The 24,125-nt window shown below is 51.5% G+C and overlaps 1 protein-coding gene and 1 non-coding gene across 5 annotated transcripts in view; one reads left to right on the top strand and one right to left on the bottom strand.

The window, feature by feature from the left end:
- DGKK (diacylglycerol kinase kappa) overlaps window positions 1-24,125 on the top strand; it is a 158,601-nt gene that overhangs the window by 42,922 nt on the left and 91,554 nt on the right. The gene's annotated exons all lie outside the window — the stretch shown is intronic.
- Window positions 11,137-11,207, bottom strand: TRNAE-UUC (transfer RNA glutamic acid (anticodon UUC)). Its single transcript has one exon. It is a non-coding gene; the product is annotated as a tRNA-Glu (tRNA).

The following is a 24,125-nucleotide window of genomic DNA, read 5'->3' as shown; positions in this document are numbered from 1 at the left end:
TGCCCAGCTTCTGCTTCACTTGAGTAGAAAGTCAGTCCCGGCCCCAGGACCTGGCCTGGAATAATTCTCCCCAGTTTTAAATAGGAAAACTCCGACCCGTGGCCGTAAAGTTATTGGCTCCAGTCACAGAGGCCGGTTGGTATCCAAGCTGGGAACAGAGTGTATCAGGCTCTGATTGCCGGCCCAGCTCCATGCGCAGGCATCTTGCCAGATCCGGCGCTCCCTGGGCTGCTGTTGGGGCACTTCTGTGGCTCCGTCGCTGTAGTAGCTGAGTTCATCCCCCACACCCTGCGGATGGGGCAGGGCGATTATCTTAACTGCAGCTGGGGCGGCTGACACTCCAAGAGACTAAGGGACTTGCCGGAGGTCATCCAGGCAGTCTGGGGTGGACCCCAGGGCCCAGGCTGGTGCCCTAACTGTTGGTCAATGCTTCCTCTCTTGCCCTTCAGAACCAGCCTAGCCTATGCTGCAGTGTCGCGCATTCCCTGGGAGAACCTGGCCCATCCCCACCTCTGAGCTCTTTGGCCCATGAAATGCAGGGGTCCTGGACGTGCTGTTGCCTGCACCCCTCACTAGTTAGTGTGTGGGGAATTTCTATTCTCCTTTCTTTAGCTCTGGACTGGTTTGCAAACCGCGCCAGCCCTTCCCCAGCTCTTATCAGCTGCCTCCATTCCTGCCTAGCTAACCCCACAGCTATTTCCGGCAGGGCTTTCACCACAGCTGGCGCTTCCTCCACGGGGGGCTGCTGCCCAGCCTTCACCCTCCGCTTCTGCTTGCTTCCCTGGTGAGCTCCAGGGATGGTCTGCGGGGCTGCTGCTCCCCTCTTTTCCATGTTTGCCTCACCTGCCAGTGGGACCACTGTAGCTTCCCCAGAGCCTTTGTTAGTATTTGCCTTGGGGCAGGGGCTGTCTTCTTGCTGTCAGTGTGTACTGTGCCGAGTGTGATGGGGTCCTGATTCAGGGTCCCAGGTAGGGACCAAAGCCCCAGCATGCTGCGTGACTATACACATGCAGGAAGAAGACAGAGTCCATTCAAGGAACTCACAGTCTGCATAGAGCAGAACTGACAAGTGGAGACAGGCAGAGTGGATGATTCTGAACAGGTAACAAGCAATGGCCTCGGCACACCAGTGGCTTAGTATCAGAGCTGAATCCAATGGGGGGTTGGAGGCGTTAGTGCACCCAGTTCTGGAGTTTTGATCATCGTACCAACTAGACCGCTCTGCACAGGGGTTAACCTGCAGGGGAGCTGTCTACACTAGCGCTTCCACCAATGCAATAGTGAGAAATGAAGAGGGGAGAACATATCGCGAGCCAGGCTGGGAGGGTGGTACCGTGTTGCTTCAGCTCCTTGGTCCCACAGCATGGCTGAGGTGCTGCTACCCACAAGCGGAGACTTCCTGCTGCACAGCGCCAGGCAGCCTCAACAATACAGGGAGCCTGCTCTCCGCGCACCAGCCCAGGAGGTGTGGGTGGGGGACCGGGATTTTGGTGACCTGAAAACGGAAGAGTCATTGCCTGAAAGGAAAGGAATAAATGCTCTTATTCTGGTTTCTCCACCCGGCAGCAGAGCCTTGCCTGCCATGTCTCACAGGCTGCAGGGAGGCAGTAGGGAGCATTCACCTTGCTAGGATCCCTTTTATCCTGGACATCTGAGGGAGCAGGCTCCTGTGCGCGGGGGACTTGTCTACACTAGAGCAATCAGTGAACTTGAGGTGGTTCACACATTTTTAAAGATTAGCATGGACATTCCCCACACAGTGTTCTAAGGTACAAGTGCCTGTGGTTTTGCCCTCAGCTGATCCTAAGGAGATGTCTAGACGCCAGGGGCACAGCTGCAGCACTGTGTATGTTTTCTCCATTGACAGAAGGGGTTTTCCAGGGATGTAGTTAATGCACCTCCAAGAGGGGGTAGCGGGTCGATGGAGTTAATACCTCGAGTTAACTGGCAATCACTCTTGCTCTGATTGAGCTAAAAATGGGGCTAGCCACTCTGAATAGGATCCTGTCAAGAGCATAGGCATGGACTCCGGGCTGCTTGTGCCACCACAGCTACACTGCTATCTGTAGTGCACTAGCTGGATCAGTGCCAGCGTGGGTATGTCTCCTTATGCTGGAACTTCTACCTCCAGCTTGAAGCATGGATGTGCCCTCCTAATGAAAATCCCTGGAAGGTCTGTGCTAATCAGTGTTTGACGAAAGCAGAAGTATCGTAGACACTGCTCCCACATCGGCTCTCAGTCCTGGCCATTGGTTAAAGCTCCCTTTATCGTTTGCACAGCAGATTTGTTGGACAATTGCAGATGGTCTTGGGTAGTTTGAAACAGGAAACGTGTCTCCCCCGGGAATAAAGCTTCCAGGGTGCCCAGACAGGGAATAGAAGCAAGGTGTGATCAAACATGCAGAGCCCACAGCAGACTAGTGGATGCTCCCAGCAAACCACAGGCCAAAATTTATTTGCTGAAATAAGTTGCTAAACAATTGCAATAACACCCTGCTTCAGTGAAGGCAGCATTGAGAGTATTGGACTGGGAGTCAGGAGGCCTGGATTTCATTATCTGCACTGGGTCCTTGGGGAAATCCCAGCCCTTTGTCTGTCTTGTTAATTTAAATCAACAGCTCTTCAGGTCAGGGGTGGTCTCTCACTGTGTCTGTACAATGGGGCCCTGCTCTCAGCTGCAGCCTCGAGATGCTACTGCAGTGGAAATAACAGCAAATGAGTACAAATCCTGACCCGTGTGTGATACTTTGCCAAAGGAGACAGGGCTGCGCTCACTGGGTGTGTTATTTGCACAGAATGATGGAACCACTTCTGCTCCCTGCTGAAGTGATTATGGTCTGATTCTAGGGTGAAACATGACTTGATTGTGGGGAGATGAGCTGCCGTGCATGTCTTCACAGGTGGTTTGTGGGGAGGAGCATGAGAGTCATGTGCTTCAGCCGTGAGACTCCTGAGTCTGCCAGCTCCCTGGAGTGCACGCTGTGGGGTACTGCTGCAGAGCACAGCTGTGGATTTTCATTAGGAGTGGCGACAGGGAAGGGTTGAATTTTAAGCAGAAATTTGGGGTGTTGGACGAGGCTGGGATGGAGGTGGGGCTCCATGCAGAAGGGGCTGTATGGAAGAAGACACTGAGGCCTGGTCTACATTACAAAGCCAGCACAGTGTATCTAGAGTGTTCAGGGCTGTGAAAAATATCACGCCCTGTGTGATGTAGTTAAGCCGACCGAAGTCCTGGTATAGACACTGCTAGGTCAGCAGAAGAATTCTTCTGCCAGCCTGGCTACTGCCTTAGCGATGCTGCTGGGAGAACCCCTCCACTGGCTGCAATAAGTGTCTACACAACAACAGTGCAGCTGCAGCATTTCTAGTGCAGACACCCCGAGATGAGAGACATATGTGTCATGTGAGATATCCGTAAGATCCTATAGTGCCTTTATCCCCAAGGCACTATAGGAGCTTACGGATATCTCACATGACACATATGGTGGGAGGGGAGGGGTTGCAGCATGACAGCAGCATGGCATGGTAGTGTACTCTGAATGCTTTTCAGATGGGCATAAAATCCAGTCTGGGGTTGGTGGTGTCTGAGACTTCGCCAGGTGTGAGGATCTGCACTAGCCGGTGCCTGGCGAGCTGGTGCCTGGCGAGCTGTGGAGAGGGTGGACAAGCACCAGATTTCCGTGCCCGCTATGACTCAACGGCGGGAGCCATTGCAACCTGGTGGCTGAGCTAGCAGCTTGGCAATGGGGCACACTGTCCTGTATCCTCCCAGCCCTTTGTCAGCGCATCCGGCACAAACGCAGTCAGACCAACTCAGACTCGGATGTCAGGGCCATTCTGTTCCCTTCATCATCTCCTGACTGGAAGTAAAACCCAGCTGGGCCCTTGGGGGCAGTTGGCCTGTGGGGTCACCCATCCATCCGCCTTTGGGTGCTGTCTCCAGAGAAAGCTCTCATCCCCGTGGCTACTGAGAGGAGGTCAGTCCCTGGTGCGCCTTCCAGTCTAGCTTTCTGGTTACTCAGGGTTTGCAGGCTTCTGTGTGTGGGGGATAAAGATAGCCCCGTTTCTACCAGCCGGATGTGTGTGAGGTTTGCAATCGCGCTGCCCTCTCTCCACTCACATTTTCCATTATGCAAGCACAGCTCTCTCTCTGGCTGTAAATAGCGGGGCAGTTCACCAGCACTGCATGCATGCGTCCGTGTAGACCTGTGTTGCTGGGTGTATAAAACACATGTGAAGAACTGCCAGGCTAGATCAGAACAATGAGCCAGCTAGTCCAGTGTCTTGTCTTTGGTGGCTGGTGGCCAGGTTCAGCTGTTGCAGAGGAAGATGCAAAACACCTTGCAGGAGGCAGTTATGGGAGAACTTCCACTAGAGACTGGGGCTTGTGCTCTGAGACATGGGGGATTATGTCCTTCCAAAGCACTAGTTTTTAAAATCCTTATTACTCTAACTCTGGATGTTTTTGTTATCCCTATAATTATCCAAGCCTCTTTTGAACCTATTCTAAGCTCTTGAGCTCAATTACATCTTGTGGATGTGAGTTCCACAAGCTAATTCTGCATTGTAGGAAAACGTATTTCCTTGGACCAGTTTAAAAAAACATTGTTTGGAAATAGCTCTGATTGCAAATGCTTGGGTCCCCTTGAAGCCCAGATAATGGATTCTCTTTGCTTTTGCCATAATTCTCCCTCAGAAAAATGCTGAAATCTGAGCGTGTGAAAATGATCAGTAAGAGGATTTACACACCATATATTCCTGCTTCACTTACTCCCTCCCTATGCAACTAACAGCATCCACCCACTCTAAACTCTGCCCCTTGCTGTCTCCTGAAAGAGTAGGGTAGTGCTGGAGGCATATGCTAGAAATAACCCTCCATTTGTTTAATTAGAACTAAAGATTTCAAAACCAGTTTACTCCCGTGCTGCGTTGGCACATGCTACAGCCTTGTGCGTCTTCTGCTATGTTGAATCAGTAGTAAGATGTTTCTTTTATGGTAAAAAGGGAAAATCTTATCTTTTGGCCCTTCTAGAATGTGTTCAATAAAGGAGGTGGATTCTCACCTTCATAACCCTGATGTAAATCTGGAGTAACTCCAGTGATTTCAACAGGATGACTCTGGATTTACATCAGTGTAACCGAGTGGAAGTTGCAATGTGTGTGTTACATTTATGGAAAGCAGACCTTGCTGGTTGATGCACTGAGCTGTACTGTTCAATTCACAGTCATGTTGTTCTTTCACCCTCGACAGAACCTAATGTGCTCTGGGTTCGGGCTGGAGTGGACTGGAAGCAGACCTCTCATCATGTTTACATGTATGTTGCAGCAGTGCCTAGGGGGCCCACAGTGCTGGGTGCTGTGTAAATAGAAAGTAAATGGCGACTCCTGCCCCAAAGAGCTTGCTATCTAGCAGACGGGTTGGCTGAGGCACACAAGTGGGTTGGGCTGGGGGGTTGGCCAGGGCTCACTTCTTACCCAGTTAGGAGCAGTGCTTAGATCTGGCGCCTGCCTCGCAGCCACTGCGGGGTGCAGATGTCTGTGTGCAGAGGTGAGTTCTGAGGGTGACCTGGAGGAGGCCAAGGTAGAGGCATTACGAGTTTAGAGGGAAGCTCCCACCATGTGTTGGGGCAGTGGGGAGAGCGTGAAGGGCTTGTGAAGAAGTGGGTGTCTGAGGCTGGCATTGCTGATGAGGTGAAGGTGGTAGCTGACCTGATGACAGGATATTCCATAGCTCATACTGCAGTCTGCTGGTAATCTGTTGTACTTCTGTTTACATGTATTTATGCCAATCATGGGCCTGATCCAAAGGCCACTGAAGTCGCTGGGAGTTTCTCTCTTGATTGTGATGAGTTTTGGGTCAGATTTTACAAAGGGACCTAGGCACAGCTGAGTGGGGAGGTATAGAAAAAGTAAAGCAGGATTGTATGGCTGCATCACTTGATTGTAATCAATTTCCTGGGTGATCGCAGACTCCAATGATTGACATTTGCAGCCTGAACCACTGCCTAATGATGGTTTTTGTTGACTAATTCCCTGGGGTTTTTGGGGGGGTGGGGGAAGGAGAGAGGGATGGCGTTGTATTGATGTATCTTTATATGCAGAATTAATGAGGGAAGAGTAAAACTGAATTATAACTTAGAGACAACTAATATTTTGACTGACAGTTGCCAGTAAGGAATTAGGAAGTACAGAGGATCTCTTGACTGGAAGAGGGACACAGAAGTTATATTGATTAACTGATATCACAATTCAGAAGGTGAGTCACACTGAGTTTAGTGCTGTCAACAAAATAAGTGTGTGGCTAAGGAAGGCAAAATCCCCTTGAAGGATCAACAAGAAAAAGCATACTTCTGTGGAAAAACTTGACTTGGCGTGCAGAGGAGGATGGGTTTGTGGTGAAGGCCCTGGCTGGTAATCAGCAGTTTCAGTAATCAGCTCTTCCACAGACTTCCTTCATGACCTTGGGCGAGTCATTTAATCTCTCCCTGCCACATATATGACCCTACTTTACCATGGTAGCTGTGTGCCTCATAATCTTGAATGTTTGTATATTCCACCCACCCTTCTGAGGGAGGGAAGAGCTATTATTTTGATTTCACAGAGGGGAAACTGAGGCATGGAGAGCCCTCATGACTTGTACCTGTCATCCAGGGAGTCTGGGGTGGAGCAGGGAATTGAATGCCAGTCTCCCAAGTCCCATGCTAGTTCCCTGACCACTGAACTACCTTCCTCTCTAGAGGACTCACCCTTCCTTCTCTGAGGAGTTCCCATCTGTAAAATGGAGATGGTAATTCTTCCTTTCTCTCCGCTCCATCTGTTTTAGACTGTAAGCTCTTCCGAGCAGGAGCTGTCTGTCATGATGTAAATGTTCAGTGCCCAGCACAAAGGGGTTGCTGGGTGCTCCCACAAATGACAATTGGCAGTTTTTCTTCCTGGCTCTGTGGTGGCTGCCACGGAGTTGTGCTAGGAGTCCACACGGATACCTGCCCGCATTTGGGATGTGATACTGATGCTATTACGTTGTTCCAGGACCCCACATCCACTTCCCAAAGCGAATGCCAGTCAGAAAGGCATTCTTGCCCGGGTCAGGTTGCTGGGCCTGGGGATGAAGGCCAGGAGTAAAGGGTGGTGCTACAGACCAGTGCGCCGAGGCCATTCAGAAAGAAGGGCTAGCCGGCACCATTGTTAGAGGAAGCTAAGAGGATGTGCTTGGTGCTACACCCTCAAAACAGCCCTGTGCTGGGTGGGGTGGGGGTGGGGATGGAATGGGGGTAAGGCTTAGGTAACGCTTGGGCAGGGGACGTTGTTCCATCTCACAGAGGAGGTTGCTATATTGACCTGTGGTTTTATTCAGATGTGGAATGGAGCCCTGGCCCAGGGCCATCCAGCTGGTGCGCTGCCCTGTGGTTACAGATCCTGTGAGCCTGGGCCCCAAGAAGCTGTGAACCCACAGCAAGGGCTGCCTGCCAGCGGGCTGCCGAGGAGCTGGGCGGGTGTGGCTGGAAGCCAGGCAGGGCTCTGTGAAATGTTTCCATCAATGAATTGGCAAATTTGACCCCCCACCACCCAGAATGCTGGCATTTGTGTTAGCCAGGCCCTTGCTTTGACATCTCATCTGAGAGACGGCAGCTCTGGGAGCCAGCACCGTGCTGGGGCACACGGGAATCACCCCAACATGGCCTGCAAACACCTGGGCCCACTCCTGGGATAGTTCTGACCCAGCCAGGTCCTGTTTGGCTCATGAAATCTGCCCCCATTGCAGCCTGGGCAGGGGATAGCAGCCCTAGGAATGGGCTGCATGGCGAACACCCAGTGCTAACCCCGTGGTTTGGCTGGGAGCCCATCCTGCAGAGCCCTGGGCCTGGCTAACCCTGCCAGTGCCCTGCAGAGCACAGCCACACGAGGCTAGGCAGCGCCATGCTGAAAGTCCGAGCACCCGGGGCTATTTTTAGCTATTCCCCTCTGATCATATCACACCTCAGTGTTGTTGACTGACTGTTATGAATGACTCGAAGGTGGTGGCTTGTGATCGGCCACCAGATAGTTTCGTTCTGAGGTTCACATGATGTCCTACTTTACTGCTGGCTGAGAGCTGGAGAGCTCTCACATGGGCGCTGTGGAGCACAAAAGAGAAGCTTGAAAAGGTGACCCCTCCTGGCTATTGAGCCTGCTTTTCCTCTGGGCGTGAATCTGGGTCACTCTGGAGAAGTGCAGGGTCAGCTCAGGAGAAAGTCCTGGCCGTGAAAGAAGAGCCAGACCTGGTCTACAGGGTGCTGAGGGGGAGGGGCAGAGGGTTAGCCAGGCTTTGGGAGCAGCAAGGCTACAGTGGCAAATCTGATGTCCAAGTTCCCCCTCCTTCTCCCTCAGTCTCTTCACCTCAGCTTCAGTGCACACCTGCCCGGTCCTGTGCCCCTCTCTCTGTCCCTTCCCATGAAGCTGCTCCCCTCCTGACTAAACACACCCAACCCCGCTGGTACTAGCACGGGCCACTTGTCTGGGGTCTTCTCCCTTCCCCCAGCCTGGGTCTGCCTGGGCTGTTTGGATCGGCAGTGCCTAGCATGCTGGGGCCCCTCTCTTGACTGGCCCTTAGGCTCTGCTGTAATGTAATAAACAGGCCTAAGAATCACACCCTCCCAACCCCACAGCTGCTGTCTGAACATTTTAGGGTCTATTCTGCGGCCCCATTATTGTCCCTTCGTACATGGAACCTGATTCTCAGCTGGGGTAAATCAGGGCCATCCCACTGAAGTCAGCAGAGATCTGCGGATTCGCACCAGTGGGGCCTCTGCTTCCCACTGAGTCTGGGTCTCCGTTCACCCCCTCTCCTTCCCCCAGGGTAATGCAGGCCAGTCTCTCTGCCTGTGTCTTCTGCTCTTCTCCTAGCATGGCTCTTGCCTTTTGCTCCTCCTTGCTGTCCTCCTGCCCTGATGCACTGGATGATCCCAGGTCTGCAGTGCAGAGTGCCCGCAGCGAGATGTGGTATTGTGCTTTGCAGGTGTCTCTCGCTGGGACAGTGAGTACTGAACAATAAATAATAAGCCACCTTTTTTCAAATCAATGGGTTCTGCGTTCCAGTGCTATTAGCAGCAGATAAACAGAGCAAGAGCCAATGTTTTCAGATCTGCTAATCAGGTCTAAATCATCCACTCACTTGGTTGGGCCAGAGGAATTATTAAAGTGGCAGGGTTTGATTAAAACCAGGTTCCTGCTGCTACTCTTTTGGCAGCACCTCGAGGTCCAGCAGAGCTCAGACCCCCCTATACACCTAGGAAGACAGTCCTTACCCAAAGAGCTCACAGTCAGACAGACAAAGCATGGGTAGGGAAAGACAGAGAGGCCACCCAGGAGGTCTCCTTATCCCATCAGGGGACGTGTTTATCCAGGGATCCCAGGAGAGGCACCGGTGTGCCAGGAGAGGACAGGGTGGGGGGGATAGTCAGCTGCTGGCTCTTCTCTCAGTGAGCTCTTGCCTGGAATGTACTGACTGAGGTGTTGCCTTTCAGATCAGAACTAAACCTGATGTTCCGACTGCTTGTGATCCCTAGAGATCCCCAGTGCCCTTTCTCAAATCGAGGAGTGTGGGACTGGCCAGAACCTAGTTGACCATGACATTCTGAGTCCCCAGAGTCCTCCCTGCAGCTTGAATTGGGTACAGTGTTCCTCTTCACTGCCTGATGCTGCCTGCTATGCAGCGCTGCTACGTGCTGCTCCACAGCTGCTGCCTTTCACCCCAGAGGTGGCTGCATTCCAAAGGGGGATGCTGTATAGTGCTTTGGGATCCGGTAGGATGAAAGCTGGAAATGGAGTGCTCGTTATTCTTATGTTACCCATAGCGATGGTGGGAACACAGGCAGCTTGTGGGGTAGCGGGCTGAAGGGTTGGTGTGCAGGAATGAGGATGCTAGTAAGGAAGGTCATTCTTAGCACCTGCCACTGGAGTCAATGGCAGGATCAGGCCCTTAGCCTGGGTCTACACTTGCAAGTTGTACCAGCATAGCTATGTCGGTCGAGGTATGAAAACCCAGCCCCCACCTGATGTAGCTGTGCTGACCTAATCCTCAGTGTAGACGCAGCTACATCAGCGGGGTCAGGGAGGTGTAATGCCACTTGGGGGGGTGGTTTCCTACACCGACTGAAAAGCCCCTTAGTTGGATGGCCTGCATCTGCACCCAAGGGCTGCACTGAGGTAGCTGTGCCGGCATAGGTGCTGTCGTGTAGATGTACCGTAGGCAGGAGTGATTCAATCACGTGTACCCCTGGAATGTCCTCTGATTCGGGCCCCTGACCTCAGCACACAGCCTCCCCCTGACCTGCCATGCTGTGCTGGTGTGTGGGGGGGAGGGAAGGAAGGGGAATGGCTGCAGGGCTCCTCTCTAAGCCGAGCGGGCGGGGTCTTTGAGGGGGCCCAGCTGGGGTGAAAGGGGAGACATCCTGAACCCTGCGGGGTTGGGCTGGTCTCCCCGTGGAGTGCACACATCAGAGTGCTGGAGCAAGAGCAGCACGCGTCCTGTGAGCATCGTGGCCTATCCCTGCCGGCCTGGCGCCTGCGCTGCCAGGAGGAGGGGGAGATGTGTGTGAGGAGTACGAGCTGCTGTGCAGGCGCAGGCAGGTAAACACTCGCTCCCCGAGGGAAGTGGTGAGGTGGTGTGTGCTCCCCGCCCCCGGGTTCAGACAGCAGATCGAAGACATGATCCGGAAGAGAGAAGTATTTATAGAAACCAGGGCAGGCGAACAAGCAGAGCCCTGAGCCAGTGCCAGTTCAGTGGCTGGCGATGCCTCGTGCTTTCAGGGAAACCTTCTGCTGGCATGTGCCAGCTGGGGCTGACTGAAAATTGGGCCACCTCCTGTGCCCAGCGCAGGTCCCCCCAGGGTCGTGCAGGGGCCGCACCCTGCAAGGAGCACAGGTCAGAGGTTTTAAGCAGAGTCCCAGAAGTGCTGCGTGCCCATGTCATAGAATCATAGAATATCAGGTTTGGAAGGGACCTCAGGAGGTCATCTAGTCCAACCCCCTGCTCAGAGCAGGACCAATCCCCAATTTTTGGCCCAGATCACTAAGTGGCCCCCTCAAGGATTGAACTCACAACCCTAGGTTTAGCAGGCCAATGCTCAAACCACTGAACTATCCCTCCCCCGAAACTTCCCATACCGGGAGTTGAACCTGGGCACCTGGGTGAAAACCAGGAATCCTAACCGCTAGACCATATGGGAGGCGTTGATTGGGAGGCGTTACAGTCGGTACGTGCAGCTCCCCCTAATCCCGCCAAGGATCAGGCCCTTGGGCTCTCCTTCGATTCCCCCACTCCCCCGGCAAGGATTGTGGCTTGGGATGAAAAGTGCTGTGCGGAGCCCAAAGAGCTCTGCCAGTAAACGGGAGCTCAGACTCACTTCAGGTCTGACGCTGGGGAGACGATCCTGCCTGGGTTTTGGAGGCCGTTGAACTCCTGTGTGCTAGCGCACCAGTGGTAGGTGCGGCCTACGGGCAACACGAACATAGCTGGAGATGACAGCAAGGACGTCAAGTAGGCATCTCTGTGAGAATAACAATGAGGCCTTGTCTATACCAACTGTACTGGGAGGCAGTGACCATGAGTTGGTTGAGTTCAGGATCCTGACGCAGGGAAGAAAGGTAAGCAGCAGGATACGGACCCTGGACTTCAGGAAAGCAGACTTTGACTCCCTCAGGGAACGGATGGCCAGGATCCCCTGGGGGACTAACTTGAAGGGGAAAGGAGTCCAGGAGAGCTGGCTGTATTTCAAGGAATCCCTGTTGAGGTTACAGGGACAAACCATCCCAATGAGTCGAAAGAATAGTAAATATGGCAGGCGACCAGCTTGGCTTAATGGTGAAATCCTAGCGGATCTTAAACATAAAAAAGAAGCTTACAAGAAGTGGAAGGTTGGACATATGACCAGGGAAGAGTATAAAAATATTGCTCGGGCATGTAGGAATGATATCAGGAGGGCCAAATCGCACCTGGAGCTGCAGCTAGCAAGAGATGTCAAGAGTAACAAGAAGGGTTTCTTCAGGTATGTTGGCAACAAGAAGAAAGCCAAGGAAAGTGTGGGCCCCTTACTGAATGAGGGAGGCAACCTAGTGACAGAGGATGTGGAAAAAGCTAATGTACTCAATGCTTTTTTTGCCTCTGTCTTCACTAACAAGGTCAGCTCCCAGACTGCTGCGCTGGGCATCACAAAATGGGGAAGAGATGGCCAGCCCCCTGTGGAGATAGAGGTGGTTAGGGACTATTTAGAAAAGCTGGACGTGCACAAGTCCATGGGGCCGGACGAGTTGCATCCGAGAGTGCTGAAGGAATTGGCGGCTGTGATTGCAGAGCCATAGGCCATTATCTTTGAAAACTCGTGGCGAACGGGGGAAGTCCCGGATGACTGGAAAAAGGCTAATGTAGTGCCAATCTTTAAAAAAGGGAAGAAGGAGGATCCTGGGAACTACAGGCCAGTCAGCCTCACCTCAGTCCCTGGAAAAATCATGGAGCAGGTCCTCAAAGAATCAATCCTGATGCACTTGCATGAGAGGAAAGTGATCAGGAACAGCCAGCATGGATTCACCAAGGGAAGGTCATGCCTGAGTAGACTAATCGCCTTTTATGATGAGATTACTGGTTCTGTGGATGAAGGGAAAGCAGTGGATGTATTGTTTCTTGACTTTAGCAAAGCTTTTGACACGGTCTCCCACAGTATTCTTGTCAGCAAGTTAAGGAAGTATGGGCTGGATGAATGCACTATAAGGTGGGTAGAAAGCTGGCTAGATTGTCGGGCTCAACAGGTAGTGATCAATGGCTCCCTGTCTAGTTGGCAGCCGGTATCAAGTGGAGTGCCCCAAGGGTCGGTCCTGGGGCCGGTTTTGTTCAATATCTTCATAAATGATCTGGAGGATGGTGTGGATTGCACTCTCAGCAAATTTGCGGATGATACTAAACTGGGAGGAGTGGTAGATACGCTGGAGGGGAGGGATAGGATACAGAAGGACCTAGACAAATTGGAGGATTGGGCCAAAAGAAATCTGATGAGGTTCAACAAGGACAAGTGCAGGGTCCTGCACTTAGGATGGAAGAATCCAATGCACCGCTACAGACTAGGGACCGAATGGCTAGGCAGCAGTTCTGCGGAAAAGGACCTAGGGGTGACAGTGGATGAGAAGCTGGATATGAGTCAGCAGTGTGCCTTTTTTGCCAAGAAGGCCAATGGCATTTTGGGATGTATAAGTAGGGGCATAGTGAAGAGATCGAGGGACGTGATCGTTCCCCTCTATTCGACATTGGTGAGGCCTCATCTGGAGTACTGTGTCCAGTTTTGGGCCCCACACTACAAGAAGTATGTGGATAAATTGGAGAGAGTCCAGCGAAGGGCAACAAAAATGATTAGGGGTCTAGAACACATGACTTATGAGGAGAGGCCGAGGGAGCTGGGATTGTTTAGCCTGCAGAAGGGAAGAATGAGGGGGGATTTGATAGCTGCTTTCAACTACCTGAAAGGGGGTTCCAAAGAGGATGGCTCTAGACTGTTCTCAATGGTAGCAGATGACAGAACGAGGAGTAATGGTCTCAAGTTGCAGTGGGGGAGGTTTAGATTGGATATTAGGAAAAACTTTTTCACTAAGAGGGTGGTGAAACACTGGAATGCGTTACCTTGGGAGGTGGTAGAATCTCCTTCCTTAGAGGTTTTTAAGGTCAGGCTTGACAAAGCCCTGGCTGGGATGATTTAACTGGGAATTGGTCCTGCTTCGAGCAGGGGGTTGGACTAGATGACCTTCAGGGGTCCCTTCCAACCCTGATATTCTATGATTCTATGATACTGCCTTAACCCTACCCGGTATAGCTAACTTGTCCAACCTCTGGCGTGGATGCAGTTAGAATGGTATGAAGGTGCTTATACTGGTATTGCTGTTCCCCTAAGGGAAGGGGAGTTAGCTGTATTGGGTAAGGCCCACACTAGGGATTGTACTGGTATGTGTAGTTCGGTGAATAATCACCCCCTAACCAACGTGGCGTGGGGAGACCAGGCCCAGCCCACACTGCATGACCAGCTGCTTTCCCAGGGTTGGGGTGTCTGGATCCGGGTGTTTTGTTTGGCTGGCTGTGGAATTCAGCAGCGGATCTGGGTGCAGACTCTGACGCTGCAGCGGGCACTCTGGGCTCGTCACATTGTGCGGCCTGCAAGCGTTTGGTTCCAGACTGTGAGAGCTGCGGATAGTCTCTAACAGCAGTCTGCACGTATGCTGTGCAGCACCTTGCTCTGCTAACATTGATTTAACCTGCACCCCCTTGGGAAGTAGCTTGGTATTAGTAGCCCTGGTTTCCAGAGGGATAGATCGAGACCCAAAGAGATCCAAGTAAATTGCTGAAAGTTATGTGGTGAATCACAGCAGAACTGGGAATGAACCCAGGAGTCCTGATCTGCGTCCTGCTTCTCTTTCAGTATCTTGCTGGGCTCTCTCCCTCAGCCTGCAGCGTCCATTTTACTAGTCCAGGAGATGTGCAGCCTGAGTGTATTCATGGTGCAGACCAAGCCCAGGTGTGAACAGGGCCAGTCTGCTCTCACTGCCTTTCTGACATGCCTCCCCTCAACCTGGAGGGACCCTCTGTGGAGCGAGAAGGAGAGAGCGCTCTCTGCGATCTGTCCCACCCTGGGCCTCTCTGGTGCTGACCGCAAACCAGGTGGTAGTTAGGAGATGAAGAACTGGACCGAGACCCTCTTTACTCATGTTGTATTGGCCCTACACAGACTTCACAGGGAAAGGTGATTTCCAATCCCTGTGGCAAGTTCTCTCATCATGCTGCTAGCTTGAAGCCCTGCTGGCATTTGGCCTGGAGTGCCCCGCTTCTTTCTGTGCAACTTTATCCAGACTGTCAGGCATAGCTAGGCCGCTGGGGTTGGAACAATAGCATCTCTCTGGTAATGTCGTGCTGGCAGCCCAGGCTGAGTCCTAACCCCCAGCTAGGCCCAGCTGTGGGTGCCAGTGCTAATGGTGGGGGTGGGTGCTGTTGGATATGGCTGGAGAATCCAAAGGATTACAGCAAAAGCAGGGCACTGAATGCGGAGCAGGTTGTGCCTGGGGTGCTGTTAGGTACATGTACATTTACTGTGCACAAAGGGACTTGTGTTGGAGACAGTGTGGTCTAGTGGGTAGAGCACTGGACTCAGGTGACCGGGGTTCTACTCCTGGCTCTGCAACTGGCCTGCTGGATAACCATGGGCAAGTCATTTCCTCCAGCTGTGCCTCAGTTTCCCCAATTATAAATGGGGCTTCTGATCCTGACCTCCTTTGCAAAGTGCTCTGAGCTCTACTGATGGAAGTGCCACATGAGAGCTAGGGATTATTAGGATTTGCTTAACTCGAGCTCTCCTTGCATGAGTATTAGCCACACGCTCATTACCATGCCCTGTGTCCCTTCTGTACCAACCTCATGCACTCTCAGAACCTTCCCCCAGCCACCAGGGTGCCCTTGGACTAGGCCTGCTATGCGTCCAAGCAGGAGACACCCCTTTGTTCTGTCTTGCTGGCTGGCCAGGGAAGCTGCTCAGCAAATATGATCAGCTTCTTCTGGTGTATGGGTTTTGTTCTGTTTTTTCACTCACACATAAACTCCTTGGGGGGAAAAGGATCTTAAAAGCTCCAGGTGTTTTAAGGAAGTTAGCAGGACCAATGGGACCCCACTCGCTTTTCCTAAGGAGGAATTGCAGAAGCTAGAGAGGGATGAGATCTCCATCTCCCAGGGATTGATCCCTCCAGGAGATTTACAGAAGAGCAGGGAGTCCTGACTCCCCAGTCTGCTGCCAAGGGTACTAAGTACGTCTTACACCCAGACCTTTTCAAAGCAGTGTCAGTTACATCCAGAAATATGCTGCCTTGTATTCCTGTCAGGCCGCATGGCACTTGCTTGCTTTTCAATTGCACTGGAGAAAAAGAGGGCATGGCTTTCAGTGAAAGGTGGGGGTGTGGTCAGGACCAAATCCTGCCCTCTATTGGTTGCATTCCAACAGCTGCAGGGTGGGGAAAACAGTCAACTGAGAAAGAGCAAGTTGGAAGCTGCCCAAAGGAGCTGTAAAGTGCCCATTGCCTACTGGGCACACAGGAGAGCAGAGCAGATGTGGATACTGCTGCAAAACTGTGAGTGTCCGTGGGAGCTACCCCTGTAGTACTGGAGGTGCTGGGTGGCGTTCTGACTGGTGTTCAGGGCTAGGGAGCCAAGCAGAGGACTCTGTCCTGTACAGGTGTCTTCATTTTATTGGGCTGCCTTGTCTCTGACACGCAGAGGTCAGTTATGGAGCTGATGCTTGTGCATGTTCCTCTGTCCCTGGCCTGTCTGACTGAATGTGCAGTATCCCTACTCTGTGTCTCCAAAGGCACGTGCATTGATAAGAAACTCACCCCAGAGCTTGCAGGCATACATGTCTGCAACAGCAATGACACTGCACGTGCAGACCTGTGGTCAGCACCCATCCACACCCACGTCACTGGAATATTTTGCCTCACACAACTGTGACTTACTAAAATGCTGGGGAGTTATGATCTCTCCCCGGCTTCTTGATTACTTTCTCATTAGCCACACACCTTGTGCTTGTGCACTGCCTACCTGCTTCTGCTGATACCATCAGCTGTCTATGCTCCTGTGTTAAGCATAATAGAAATCTTTAACAGCCTAGCTCACTGCTGTAGCTACAGGGGCCTCCGGGTGGGAGAAGGAGCTTTTACAGCATTTTAACATCTTTTAAAAAGTCCTTTATGATCCACATGGGATCTAGCTCTGGGTGTGAGATTTGTACACATACTGTTATTTCTCTCCCATCTCCCATTATTTCTCTCCAGTATGGTCATCATATTGCGCCCTGCCATGCACAAAGTATAGACATCCCATTACACACTGAGATCAGTGAACACAATGGGCTGAGGCAGAGAGGTGAGTTACTGAGAAATCAGCTGAAGAATCCCCTAGACTTGCAAATCTCCACAGGGCCTGAGCCCAGAAAATAGAACCTTGTCTACCTTGGGGTACATGGTCTGTGCTGCAAGAGACATCCAGGAGGAGAGACCTATATGTGGCCTCCTGCAGTCCCTTGAGCCAGCTGGTCTGAAATGAACAAGTGTTTATCATAGTCACAGTCCTTTGTGCTTCTCTGGCATCCTCCCTCTGAGGAGCTCTGCCTGCATTGCAAACTTTAACAACCTGGGCACAAGAGTCTTGTTTAAGGTCACACAAGTAGTTGGGGGCAGGGCTGGGCATTGAATCTAGGAGTCCTGGCCACCAGCCTCCTGCTCTAATCACAAGACCATTCTCCAGTGAGCCTGGGGGAAACTTTGAATGATTGCCCTGATGTTCATTGCTTGTAACTCCCTCTTAGGGCTTGCAAATGAAAGCCAGTCCGCACCTGCTGCTCCGAGCGGCTAGAGGGTGCTATTGCTCCTCAGGTAACCTTTGAACTTGGTGAATTGGACGGTTCAGGCAGGACTTCGCCTTTCCCACCCCCCAAATACTCTGTAACAGAAATAGCTCTCTCTGAACGTGTGGTCAGGGCAGCTGGCTGTGAATTCTCTGTGGTGCTGGATTACAGGCCTCTGGAACGTCGAGGAAAGCAGAAGTGGCCAGGGAGCATTCAGCGTGCAGAAGGAAGTTTCACTTCTGTTGGTCCAAACAGAAAGTGAAGGAGGCGACTTGCTTTGTCACGATGCACATTGATTTTCGGATCAGTCCCTTCGAACATCCAGGGTGCGGCTGGGGGGCGTGGACGGAGCAGTGTGTCATGGGAGATAGTACTGCCGCTGCATGGGCTCCACCCACTCTGTGAGTACATGGAGACATGGCCCCAAGCACCTAGGCAAGTCTGAATCCAGCCAGGAGGGGGTGCTGATGACCAGTCGTGATGCTCTGGAGCAGATCCTCTCCCTCTAGGAACCTTGTTCGTGTACTTATTTTCTAGGCATGCTTTGCATGGCTCCCAACTATGAGGTATGGAATTGGATCGACTTGCAGAGCCCTCCAAGAGCTGAGTGCCAGCATGGGGCAAGGAGGATACTGCTGCTACCTAGGAGGAATATTGACACTGATGTGCATGCCCACAGACTGTCCCTCAGGGTGGGAGCAGCCTTACGGCTGGCAACGGAATCAGATGGGGCTGCCTTGGGGAAGGGGAGACAGCTGGTCACCTAGGTAGTTAGTGGATTGGATCCCATTCACCCAGGGAATGGGGGCTTTATCAAACTCATCCGTCTCATCAGTCTGTCTGCACAGAATGGACCAGCCCCTCCAAAATCCCCCATCCCAACATGTGCTGAGTCTGGTGTCAGACCTGGGACTGGTTCTCTGGGGGCTTGCTCCAAAGACCTGGGCTGCGGATGCGGCAGGAGATCCCTCCAGGGCAGCGGCATCCCTGCCAAGCCTTTGACGCAGTGTGGAAATGAAGCCAGCTGGAGAATCAAGCGAGTGCTCCCATGGATGGTGATGGCAAAGCCTCCACCGGGGCTGCTGCACTGGGGCATGGTGACTGTGGAAGCTGCATCCAGCCTAGTGGGATTTAGCTGCATGTAGCGATTCCTCAGCTGCCTGCAAGGCGCTGCATGATGGTTGCAGACAGGCAGCATTGTTAGGTAGCCACCTGATGGTGACAATGTACTTTTCTTGGCTTGGCTGGGCTAGCAATGTGAGTATGTCCTTGCACAGCCGGGCCACTGCAGCCACACTGCTATTTTTAGCCATGCTACAGTCACACCTCCGATTGCAGTGTAGACACACCCTAGGTATCAGGGACCAAAGGAAATTGGAATGAATCTGTGGGCTCAGACAGCAGAGTCTCCAGTAACGCCCTGCACGTGCAGCAATGATGAGAGATCTCAAAGCCTCCCACACCAAAACCTCAGGCCCCCTGTTGCTTGAGTTAAACGACAACCTCTGTTTGCTGCTAGTGGTCTAGGGTTTAGAGCTACTCTGGTCTTGTCTGCATAAGAATGTCTTTTCGGTATAAACCATGGTATGAATTTAAACCGATGTAGTTCTACCAGTATATCACCTCTAGGGACACTTATTCTGGTATCGGCGTGGCCTGTTTTCGGCTTAGCTTGTATCACTTGGGAAGGGGTTTTAACTAGGGCTGTCGATTAATCGCAGTTAACTCATGCAATTAACTCAAAAAAATTAATCGTGATAAAAAAATTAATTGCAATTAATTGCACTGTTAAACAATAGAATATCAATTGAAATTTATTAAATATTTTTGGATGTTTTTCTTCATTTTCAAATATATCGATTTCAGTTACAACACAGAATACAAAGTGTACAGTGCTCACTTTACATTATTTTTTATTAGAAATATTTGTGCTGTAAAAACGATAAACAAAAGAAATAGTATTTTTTCAAGTCACCTCATACAAGTACTGTAGTGCAATCTCTTTATCATGAAAGTGCAGCTTAGAAATGTAAGGTTTTTTGTTCCATAACTGCACTCAAACAAAACAATGTTGTCGAGCAGTCTGGCGGTCAAGCTGCCTGGAGTGCCTGGACCCCAAGGACCCAGTTGGTTTGGCGGTCGAGCAGCCTGGGGAGATAGACAGCAGGAGATTGAGGACATTGAGCGCTGGTTGGCCAGCTACTTAGCACCACATAGCTAGGGGAGTTGGGGAGTGGGGAGCAGAGGAACCAGCCAGCTGGCTACCTGGCACCCTGGGGAGCTGAGGACTTAGGGAGTAGGGAGTGAGATGAGTGGATGAGTGTGACATTCCCCTCTGGTGTTGTCTGGACCAGTGATCTGTTAGGCCACTCCAGTCCTTGACTCTGGGAGCCAGCCTTACCCTGCTGTGAGAGCCCCCACTCCTGGGCTGTTCACGCACAGCCTCTAGCATGTAAGCTGCTCCCAGCTACTTGCAAGTGAATGACACTAGCCAATATCTCCAGTCCCACATCAGAATGGTTACCAAAATAAAATATAAGCATGCAGTCTAAACTCTCAACCCTATTAGACTGGGCAGCAACTAGATTAAGCAGTTTTTCTCACCCCACTGGATATTGCAGTCCTTAGTATACAGGTTTGTTTCTTAAACCTGGGCCAATCTTTTGTGTTGGAGTCTTGTCTTCTTCTCAGTGTCTTGGCTGCTTGCAGCGAAGGTGGAGGCAGGAGAAGGGCCCAGTATGCGTCCACTCTGTCTGTTTTATACTCTAGGTCCATGTGCTTGTAGAACACAAGTCCAGGCATGTCTGTGGGGCATTGCTGAGTCTCTCTCAGCAAGGTTGAGCAATTCCCCTGGTGGGGCCTCATGCAGGTGAGTCATTGCATTGTAGCTGCCTTGCTGGACAATGACTGTTGATGGGCTGTTTCACACCCCACCTGGGCATTGGTTACTTTCCTTGCTGTTGCCTCTGGGGACCTAATATCTGGCTGATTCCCCCAACTTACAGCATGTTTTAGTGACAACCATACTACACAATTCTCATAACTTCATATGCATTAATGATACTGAGTCTGCGGTTGTGAAATTGCGTTAATACAGAGGGCCCTGCCCCGAATCTGAAAGTTTTATAGATTCTGAGTAAAACTACCCTTTAATTTGCTGCAGTTGATACAGGACTTGCTCATCCTTGGATCAAAATGGTTTCAAAGTGCCAAGTATTGTTCATTAATACAGACGGGCCTTTAGTTGGTTGATGGCTGCGTTTTTCTCGCACTACTGAGGTGAAGGGAGGGTTTCACACCTAGACTAAGATTCATTAGGCCAGTGAATCTGCATGGTGTAAGGAGTGGTTGACTCAGATTCTCTGCCTACTCTTATTGGAGCAAGTCTCACTCCCCAGCTTGTGTTTCCTTTCCTCCCAAGATCTATTTTTATCTTTGCTAAGCACACAAACCAAGGCCACCTGCAGCTTCCCTGACTCACTTCCTCATTCACCTGCATGACAGGAAAGGCAGGAGCTGCTCATTTGCATGCAGCCATGCTGTTGGTCCATTGATACTTTGGTTTGAGCTGGGGGCTTCCCTGGGCTGGAATAGTAAGTGCAGCTTCCTGGGACTCCAACTTGCAACTCGTCCTGCCTTTGACTCACTTGCTCAGAAACCGTGAATTGCGAGGCAGACCCAGTCCCGGGAGTGTAGCTGCGTGCAGGAGGAGAGCAGCGTTGGCTGACGGCGCCAAAGAGCAAGGTTTGGATATTGGTATAATGTCACCATCTGACATGGACAGATTAGGGAGGTGAATATTTATGTCTGTCTCTCTTATACACATACACACACAGCTCCCAGGTACACACATACTCTCACTCTTTCTCACACATTTTCACACACAGCTCCCCATCCCAGGTACAAAACACACACACACCCCTCCCCGGGTATGTACGCACACAAACACACGCACCTCACTGGTGTGTACATGTGCGTGCACACCCACACCCACAGAGCTCCCAGGTTCACACACTCTTTCTCACACATACACACGACTCCCAGATACCCCATCTTCCTTTCCTATATCTCCATGCATCATTCCCACAGATCCACACTAACATAGGCGCCCCAATGTACGCTAGACCCCAGACATACAGGCTTACCACTCACAAATACACTCCTATGGCCGCACAGGAGCGTGGCGGTCCCTTCTTTCTGTTTCTCACCTACATGTCCACAGGCATGCAGAGACTGTGCAGAGACTATATTTAGCTCCTTCTTGGGGCTGAAATGTGCATTCCTCTGGAGCATATCTGTGCAGAAGGGCTGAGAGAAATCTCTTCCACTGCCAGCCAGACTGGGATGGGGGAAGGGGGAGTGTGTGCCTTCTGCATATTCTGCATGTCCCTCAGATTTCCCTGGGGGAGCCGATCCAGGGCATGTGCCTTTTGTACCAATGAGTGGCCATTAGTTTCTCAAGCATTAGCACAGACCTTTGGAATAGCCATGGTGGAGCAGTCCATGGCTGGAGACACCTGGACCATTGACCAATGCAGAAGCCAGATGTAAAACCCTGCATTCCACATTATTCTGTATTGCTCTCTGCCTCCTGCTGGCAATCGGCTCACCATTTCAGGCAGGAGTGCTAGCCCTTTAAATGTTGTGTAGGTTATAGACTAGAGCCTGACTCCACTGACCTGCCTTGCAAGACTGGGAGGGTGTTGAGAAAAGAAAAGGAGTCCTTGTGGCACCTTAGAGACTAACCAATTTATTTGAGCCACAAGTACTCCTTTTCTTTTTGCGAATACAGACTAACACGGCTGTTACTCTGAAACCTGTTGAGAAAAGGCCTTTCTTCCCGCCAGCAATAGATCTGTGAGCTGGGGGATCGCCTCCCAAGGGAAGTGGTGGAAGCCTCAGTCTCTTGAGTCATTTAAAACCAGGACTAGCCAAGGCTCTGGAGAGTAGCTTGTAGAGACAGTCCAGCCCTCGTCCTTGAGTGAATCAGATGGTGATAATAGCATTTAAATTGTGCTTTTAATTTTCGATGGTGTAATCCTCACAGCAGTTCTGTGGGCAAGTGAAGTATCTTTGACTAGATGACTGGGTGCCCCGTGAGGCTGCTTCCATCTCTAACATCTGTGATGCTGGGACAGTAAATGCAGCAGTTGCCAGTCTGATATGGTGATCCACATCTTTCCCCCCTCTTCTAACATTTAAGGGTAGGGGAATGGGTTGGCAAAAAAAAGTCAAATTCCCATGATAATGTTGACAGATATATAGCCAAATAAGCCTACTTAGTGTACATATGTGGTCATGTGTGTTTGTGCAGGAGGCAGTGGGTGTGTGAATGCACATATGTGGGCATGCATGTCTGGGCAGGGAGGCGATAGGTGTGTAAATGCACGTATGTTTGTGCAGGAGGTAGTGTGTGTGTGAATGCACATATGTGGCATGGGGGTCTGGGCAAGGAGGCGGTGTGTGTGCGAATGCACGCATGTGGCAGGGGGTCTAGGTGGGAGATGATGTGTGTATACCCAGAGCCAGGCTTAGGGACATGTGCGCTAAGCCCTGCTGCTTTCTTGCCCAGGTCCCTCTCCAGGGCTGAAGAGCTGAGGCTGGGAGCTGGCAGTAACAGATGCCCAGCTGCTCTTATGAGGGTGTTAGAGGAAGTTCAAGCCATGCCCTGGAGTAGCCATTTCTTCCATTCTCATTGCCCACTGTGGCACTAACCCTCCCCCACATTCATAAAAGGGAAACGACTGATTTGTTTGTTTCCGCTGCATTTTGCAGAGCGACTTCCCATTGTTGGCTCAGTCCTCAGCTGTGGCTTTGCAGAGCTCCCCGCAGCAGAGCGTGGCAGCAAGCGGTAACGATTTCTGCAAGCCGCCTCTCTGACACCGGCCCTGGCCAGGGGCTGAACCAGTGCCCGGCGCAGCCCAGGAGCTATTCTAACTTGTGCAGTCTGTAATACTCCACAAGTGGATAGGACTGCATGGGAGCACAGCCCACACCACGGGGGAGGAGCCGGCCGAGGAGTACTGATATGGAGCTGAGGGCAGCTTTACGGTCACTGGCCCCATTCTGGTGGCACAAAAGGAGGTGACTGCAGGGCAGGAGCTGTTTTAAACACCAGGTTTAGGTTTGAATTTAAAAAATATCAGGTTTTTCACCTTGCAGAGAAGCCTCATGGGGCAGGGGGAGGGTGCTCTAGCTGGCAGGATTTCTCTATTCCCAGTGTTCCCTGGCTGAATCAAACCCCATTCTCCAAGCCATAACAGTGCCAACTAAGGGGTCAAAAGTCAGTGCCATGCTCTCCTTGCCCGTTTGTGCGAAGAGGCGAATTGAGCCGCAGTCACTTCCTGGAAGGGACTTTTTGGCCAAAGGGCATTTTTCTGACTGGGAAGCTGTTTGGATGGGATTGAGGCTGCACTGTCTGTGCCGCCAATTGAATGTGTCTTGAGCCATCTCTCCATGGAGACCTGCCAACCAAAGTAAGGATCTGAGTCTGTCATTGCTTCGTTAATGCTGATATGACTCAAGGAGTGCAGCTGACTCACTATTAGGAGTGTTGGAAATACACCTACAAGCACTGGTAACTGAATGACTAGCGAGTTTGAAGGACTATATGGTATTTGCAAGGCTCGGTTGCTAAAATGATTAGCGGCTTGATGTGTAGATTGCATGTCAAAGCAAAGGGAGACGGGGAGGTGGTGGGTCTCTAGGATGCTGAACAAGATAACG

The sequence above is a fragment of the Lepidochelys kempii genome, chromosome 9 (assembly GCF_965140285.1).
Source record: "Lepidochelys kempii isolate rLepKem1 chromosome 9, rLepKem1.hap1, whole genome shotgun sequence".
NCBI lineage: Eukaryota > Metazoa > Chordata > Testudines > Cheloniidae > Lepidochelys > Lepidochelys kempii.
The sequence above is the reverse complement of the archived record's forward strand: the minus strand, read 5'-3'. Positions and strand labels throughout refer to the sequence as shown.